Here is a 7,669-nt window from a genome sequence, read left to right on the forward strand (position 1 = left end):
GGAAGAGAGAGAGAGGGAGAGAAAGAGAGAAAAAGAGAGCAAGAGAGAGAAAGAAAGAAAAAGAAAGAGAGAAAAGAGATAAAGAGAGAAAAAGAGAGAGAGAAAGAAAGAAAGAAAGAAAGAAAGAAAGAAAAGAAAGAAAGAAAAGAAAGAAAGAAAGAAAGAAAGAAAAAGAAAGAAAGAAGGAAGGAAGGAAGGAAGAAAGGAAGGAAGGAAGGAAGGAAGGAAGGAAGGAAGGAAGGAAGGAAAAAGGGAAGGAGAGAAGGAAGGAAGGAGGGAAGGAGGAAGGGAGAAAAAGAGAGAAAGAAATATGGCATAGTGAAAGGAGGAGAAATAGAACAATTTATATAACTAGAATATCATAAGAACAAAAAACTTTTGAGAGATTTAAGCACACTAATCAATGCAATGAGCAAATAATTTCTGATGACTGAAAAAGTATGCTGCTCAGCTGCTGACAGATGTAGAATGAGACACATTTTAGGACATGACAGTCACAAGAGTTTCTTTATTTGCAGTTGGGGATTGCTTCTTTGGGTGGAGGAATGACATGTTAGCAATAGGAAGAACAACAACAACAACAAAGAAGAAGAATGAAAAGTAAAACAAGAACAAGAAGAGAAGAAGGAGAAGGAAGAAAGGAAAGGAGGAACAGGAGAAAGACAAACAGGAGGAGGAGGAAAAAGACAGGAAAAACGAAGGAGGAGAACAAGAAAAGGAACAAGAAAAACAAGAACAAAAAGAAAAAATACTAGATGCTTACTGAACCTTTTTTTTTTTTTAACAAGTCAGCTTTGAAAATAACATTGAATTTATATGTTAAAATATGATATTCATTGTAGATTCATAATTTTATCTGCAATCATCTTTTTTTCTTCTAATTAATATATGGAATGTTTTTTGGTATTTGTCAAATTCAAAAGGAAATATAAATTTTAAAAAGAAAATTATGAATTTGAGAAGTTGAGGAATTCAGATAAATATGTAAAATTCTATATGAATTTATACAGATGAAATATGCAAAACCTCAAGGACAATATATACAATGCCTATAAAAATGTTAGCAAAAATAATCTTTAATAACCTTTAGATTTGTTTTAAAATTCAGTTAAATATGCCAGTGTGTCCAGCAAGGGCTTTTTAAAACAATGCTCATCTATTTTAAAAAGGACTTGAGATGGCCAGCTTGAAGAAAGAGTGACAATACTGGGCATTGAGTTAAAGGACCAACCACCTCTACCACTTACTAGGTAAACAAGTTATTTTGCTTTCCTTATTTGTAAAATGAGAATAAATTTGCTTGAACTACCTACCTTAGAAGACAGTTGCCAGGAAAGTTCTTGTTAAACCTTAAAGTATTAAATGGACATTTTTCTTAATTTTTTTTCATGGAATGGTATCTGAAATTATGCTCTCTACCTCTATCTCAACTACTTTAACCTAAAATGAACTTTGTAAGATATGGAAAGAAATAAGGAAGGGAGAAATTACACTTCTACAGGTGTTATGCTAGGTACTTTACAAATATTATCTCATTTGATCTTTGCAACCATCCTGTAAGATTGGTGCTATTTTCATTCCTATTTTACATTTGAGGAAACTAAAGAGGCAAACAGATATTATGTGACTTTCCCAGTGTCACATAGGATTAAGGGGAAAAGAAAAGGAAGGGGAAAGGAAGAAAAGAGAGGAAAGAAGGAACAGGAAAGTATACACACTCAAAACATACAAATTGAATAAAACCTAAAATATCCAAGAACCTTTTTCTCTGTCTGTCTCTCGCTTCCTCTCTCTTTCTCTGTCTCTCTGTCTTTTGTCTCTGTCTTTGTGTCTCTGTCTCTCTTTGTCTCTAAATCTCTCTGTATATGTATGTGTCTCTTCTCTATCTCTCTGTCTCTGTCTCTTTTTTGTATATCTCTGTCTCTCTCTCTTTCCTTGTCTCTACTTGTGTCTTTCTCTGTCTCTCTCTCCTTCTCTCTGTGTGTTTGCTGCTCTTCATCACTGTCTCTCTTCATCTCTTCATATCCCTCTCTCCTTCCCTTCCCCCCTGCCCTGACTGTCTGTGTCTCTGTGTTTCTGTCGGATAGACAAAGAGAAAAAAAGACAGAGAAAGAGAGAAGGGGAGGAAGAGGGAGGAGGAGAAAAAGGGAAAAAGACAGAGACAGAGAGAGAGAGAGAGAGAGAGAGAGAGAGAGAAGAGAGAGAGAGAGAAGAGAGAAGAGAGAAGAGAAAAGGGAGAGAGGGAGAAAGGGAGAGGGGGAAAGAGAGATCTCAGAGTGTGTCAAAATACAAAGCATATTTGACTCAGATACCTTGAGCAAAGGATTACTGGTTACTAAGCAATTGACTGACTTTCCATTTAATAAACAGTTAACTAATAATTCTTACCAGAAATGTATCAAAATAAACCAACTGCAGATTTAAATACTCTAAAAACAAAACAGAAGTTATCCCCTTTTCTTAGGTTAAGAAGTTTAGAACTTTGTATCTTGCTTTTCCTTTATAGAATTCAATAGGTTTTGTGAAGTCCCAGTTATAAAACCCTCCACGGTCCTTCAGCCTTGTTATTTTGCCCTTAGCAACACATGTCCCTCAGTTTATTCAAGGGTGGGAAAGAAAAGGAAAAGGAAAGCAGGCACCTACTGTGAAATATTATAATACAGGTTCTCCACTTTGGCAGCCAACACAGGCCTGCCCCTGTGCTGTGGAGCAGTTTTCCCTGGGATGCTAAAGAGAAGAACAGCGGGATCCTAGCAGGTGCTGGTATTTCCCTGCTCACCATTCAGAGGAAGAGTTCTTTTCTTTGTTCTAAGAAGTTGGCTGGCCCCTAGTAAGACGGCAAAGGCTGCTACTAGGCATTCTCCCACAGTTCATGTCCTCTTAGTCTAGGCCCCAGGGATCTGCCTGAGAAAGAAAGCTTAGAAAAGAAGCAATATCACAATTTGGAGAATCTGGTAATGGATTACAGGATCAAATGACACCTTGCCTCCTTTTTTAATGTCATACCTCTAAATGTATGAGTTTTGTCACTCAGAGATAAATGAATGGATGTGTCCAGCTAGCAGGTACACAAGGATTCATTTTTTCACACCAATGAGACTCCAAAAAAGCCAAAGGGAGCACAATTCAGCAGAGTTGTATTCCGGTGAAAGAGGAAATCATCATTCAAGAGAAATACAACAGGAGTTGCAACATAGTTATGCTTTCATTTTCCCCATCCCCCCCAAAATTAATTTTTATTACAACATGTCACACCAATTTGGATACTTAATGACTTGTGTGACATTGGATAAGTCATTCAACCTTACTGCATCTTAGTTACCTTATGTATGAAATAACGGACTTGGTTAGTTCATTGTCTCAGAGATCCACTTAACTCTAGATCCATGATACTCTGTCTTAGTTCATCATCAGCATAGGGCTTATACCAGGCCCTTTCCATAGAAAACCAGACATGATGCCCTTCTCTGTCCATGGCATGCAATCAGGAGTATTGGAAACACAGCACTTGAACATCTGGCCAATTCAATGTGAAGAACAGCAAATTGATTACATTTTAAGAAAGACAAATCTTCCATTAGCTGAATTTTTCACTTTTTAAACAATCATCTGGCCAGTGTTAATTAAATGAGATGAGTAAGACAGAAGAAAAGGTGGTTGTATATATCTAAATTTGGGCAAGAAAAATATAAATAGATTTTTGAGCAAATATATAAATACATTTTTTTTAACCAGGCCTGACATTTCATTACATAGGGAACTCCCAGTGAAAGATTTCCTTTGCCCATAGAAATTAGCCCTCATGAATTACTTATAGCACAAATTCAGGAAATGTGAGAGGAAGGACTACAATCCATATCTATCAGAGTCTGAAAACAGTTCTCTATCCTCTCTACACATTTTCTTTCATATAGATAAGGATAAAATTGAATTATATAATACATATATATATAATTTAATATAAACATAAAATATAATTTGGGAGTAATGAAATGGAGTAGAAAGGTAACTGGAATTTGAATTTTTGACTAACAATAGGAAAGAATGTAAATCTGTTGTAAAAAATCAAGAGTTATCTTGACTTGAAGGGTTTTAATTACATTTAGTGGGAAGTGAATTAGATATAATAAAATAGTAATATCCTGTTAGTTGCAATTAGTGTAGTGCCTATACTTTATATTGCCACATCCATTTAGTATATTGGAACAGCATCGAAACAAGTATCAAATGACATTCAACTTGGTCCCATTCCCTGTCTCCTCCCAAAAGAAAAGAAAAAAATAATAACAATAACTTGCTTTATAATATACAAATCAGCCTCACTAAGAAGGAAGTTTGGCAGTTCATTGGACCAAGCCTAGAAATGGGACTGATGAATCAGATCTCAATTCTCACGTTACCCAAAACATACACCTCAAATTAACTTCTTCATCAACTTTTTATTGAGCGCTCTCTGTGTACAGGGCATATGCTCTGCTCTGGAGGTAAGACAGTGCTGTATATAGTTAACATGGATGTTTTGTTTGGATTTCATTGGAAATAAAAGTTATACAAAAATGATTTCTCAATAATTTTCTTATATTTCAAAATTTATGAGTGAGGAACTGAACTCCAAATGTTAAAGATTCATATGTTCAGGTATGCTTAGTCATATATTTGAAAATTCTATAACAACCATTGTCTTGCAATTTTTTTAAGTTCATGTAACCTTAACATGATGCTGTGTTTGTTCTTATCCCTGATTCCAAACTTTTCTGTGAATGATTTACAAAGTTAATAAGGAGCACAGTGTAAGATGATTATGCAATCATTTAGCTACAGAATGATGATATGATAGCTAAATTGTAGAGCATAGCTTGCAGTCTTCTTGGCATTATGATCCCTCTGGCTCTTCTCTTTAAATTCCGTGGAATACTGTTTTAGGGAGCCTTCCACAGTCTGTTCTGTGAATCAAAAGAAGAGGCACTTACCTTTGTGTCTGATACATTCATTTGTTTTCCTTTGACCTTTCAAGGTAAGTACCCAGTCTTGAAGCTTGCAAGTAACTCCAAATCCCTTGTAACAGGGGCATCTATGAATCAGGATATAAACTGTAAGTTGCTGGAAATAACAAGATGTAACAGCTGTATATGCTATTAGCTCTATGTTACAGATATTGAAGTAGGAAGAGACAGGTAATTGGGATTTTGCTAAGGTAATACAAGGCAACATGGACTAACTAGCAAGATATTCTGGGTACAAACTCTGACCTTCCAACTACAAATGGAATGTTCATCTTTGGGCCTCACTTAGACCCCCAGGTTTAAAAAAAAGTAAGGGTATATAAATGACTCTAACTAACCACTAAGAGAGCTTTCCTAGGGACATTTTTTGGAATCCTTATGCTGCCCAGAGCAAAGAAACCTCTCCCATTTTGTCCCAGTGTATTTGTGTTTTTGCTCAACCATCTGTGGGTAATGCATGAACAAAGCAAATAAGCTTTCTGCCCATATAAGGAGCGGCTAGGAGTCCTGATCAGATAGCTTGAGCCCAACCACAATGAGAGTTTCTTGAGGATTTATGACATTAAATACTGTTGGAGGAGCAGTCACCACGCGCTGCATTCCTAAGGAGTATGAATGCCTTTGGAAGAAAGGTATCTTGTTTGGAGGAAATTCCAGAATGATTTTCAAATTCCCAGGTCTGGGGACCAAATCAAAAGAGAAATGGCCAGTATTCTTCAAACCCATGTCAAGAGTGAATAAAGAAAAATATCAGCATGCCTTAGAAAAGATTTTACCAAACACAGATCCCTCAGACTCTTACATGTTGGCAATATGGTAAATTTAGAATAATAGCTCACATTAATGTGGCATATTCCTTATGACAACCCTGTGAGATGAGTGGAAATGGTTGTTATCATCCACATTTAAGTGATGAGGACACTGAGTTTCTGAAGAATAAAGTGACTTACCTATAATCAAATGGCCAATGTAGGTTAGAGCTGGGATTTGGACTCTCATCTTTCCCTTCCCAATCTTCGTCTGTCTCTATGGTACAATGCCATGGGGAAGGAATGAATACAATCTAGGTCAGGTACCTGAATTGCCCCAGAACCCATTTATTAAGAAATATGACGTCTGACAAAAGCAAATATTTAATTTCAAATAATAGAATATTAGAATTAGAAGAGAACTCTAATTTTTCAAAGCAGGAAAATGAGGTCCAAAGAATTCAAATTATTTCAGTAAGAATTTTTAAGTAGCTATCCCATATTAGTCTGAAGAAGCAAGGACAAGAATGAAAGCAGACTCTGACTTCAAGTGCCTTCCATTCTACTTGGGGGATTGGAGAATCAATTAGTAAAAAGGAAAGAGAATTTGCCCAAGGACACAAGACCAATCTCAATAAAAAGATGTCATGATCTACCATCAGATATTTCCTAAATTGATACTCCAACTAACCACATAATATATACATCCATATGTGTATGTATGTGTGTGTGTGTATTTTTTCACTTTTTGTGTGATAATCCAAATCTGCTTCCCCTACCTAGGTTTAATTACTGAATCTTTGATGTATGTGTTAAATTATATAGCCAGTAAGATTTCTTCCAATTCCCTAACTTTGTAACTTTTTGAACCATCTATCGCTGCAGTTATTTTTTAAAAAAATCTTCAAGGCTTTATATTGTCATTTAATTCATTGTATATATTACTGGCCTACTTCCAATGGGGCACATGATTTTAGTTTTTCCTGATAATAAAGACAGATTTACATTCAATTATATGATGTTCCTTCTCTCACTAGTTTTTACTAATACTACGTACTTAGGAAATGATTTGTGGAAAATTTGGCAAAAGTGATAAAAATGAGAATTCTTGATGTTGGAGGAATTGTGGAAAGACATACTAATACCCTGTTGATGGATGTGTGAATTGAGCCAACCAATCTAGAAAACAATTTAAAATTATGCTTAGTAATGAAATTGTGCTTTAGAAGTGCCTCTGATGGTCCTGAATGGCAAGATTAATTAAAGTTAGGAAAAAAGGGTCCCAGGGGAACCAGAATATTTACAGCCATACATTCTATAATAGCAAAACAAATAAAGTAGGTTCTCATTGATTTGGGAAAGACTAAATATCTTGTGCCACATAAACATTACAAAATATTATTGTGTAGAAGAAACAACATATATGAAGAATACAAAGAATGAGAAACTTTAAATAAATTTATGCAAACAGAAATAGAGCAAGAATTGTTCTTAATGATGAAACAATGCAAATAGAACCAAAAATATGAAATTAAACATTGCATGATTAAAATGATCAAGTTAGCCCCTAGAGAGAAAGGGAAAAATCAGTATCTCTGCTTTATTTACAGAACTGGGGGCTAGAATTATATAATATTTAATATAGAACTTCTTAAACTCGAAACTGAGTGGATGCCCATCAATTGGAGCATAGACGAATAAATTGTGGCATATGAATGTTATAAAATATTGCTGTTCTATAAGAAACAACCAACAGGATGATTTCAGAGAGCCCTCGAGAGACATTTAACTAATGCTAAGTGAAATGAGTAGAACCAGGAGATCATTACACAGGGCAACAACAAGACTGCAATGATCAGTTCTAATGGACATGGCTCTCTTCAACAATGAAATGATTAAAACCAGTTCTAATTGTTC

Source organism: Antechinus flavipes, chromosome 4 (genome assembly GCF_016432865.1).
Source record: "Antechinus flavipes isolate AdamAnt ecotype Samford, QLD, Australia chromosome 4, AdamAnt_v2, whole genome shotgun sequence".
In the NCBI taxonomy this organism is placed as follows: Eukaryota; Metazoa; Chordata; class Mammalia; order Dasyuromorphia; family Dasyuridae; genus Antechinus; species Antechinus flavipes.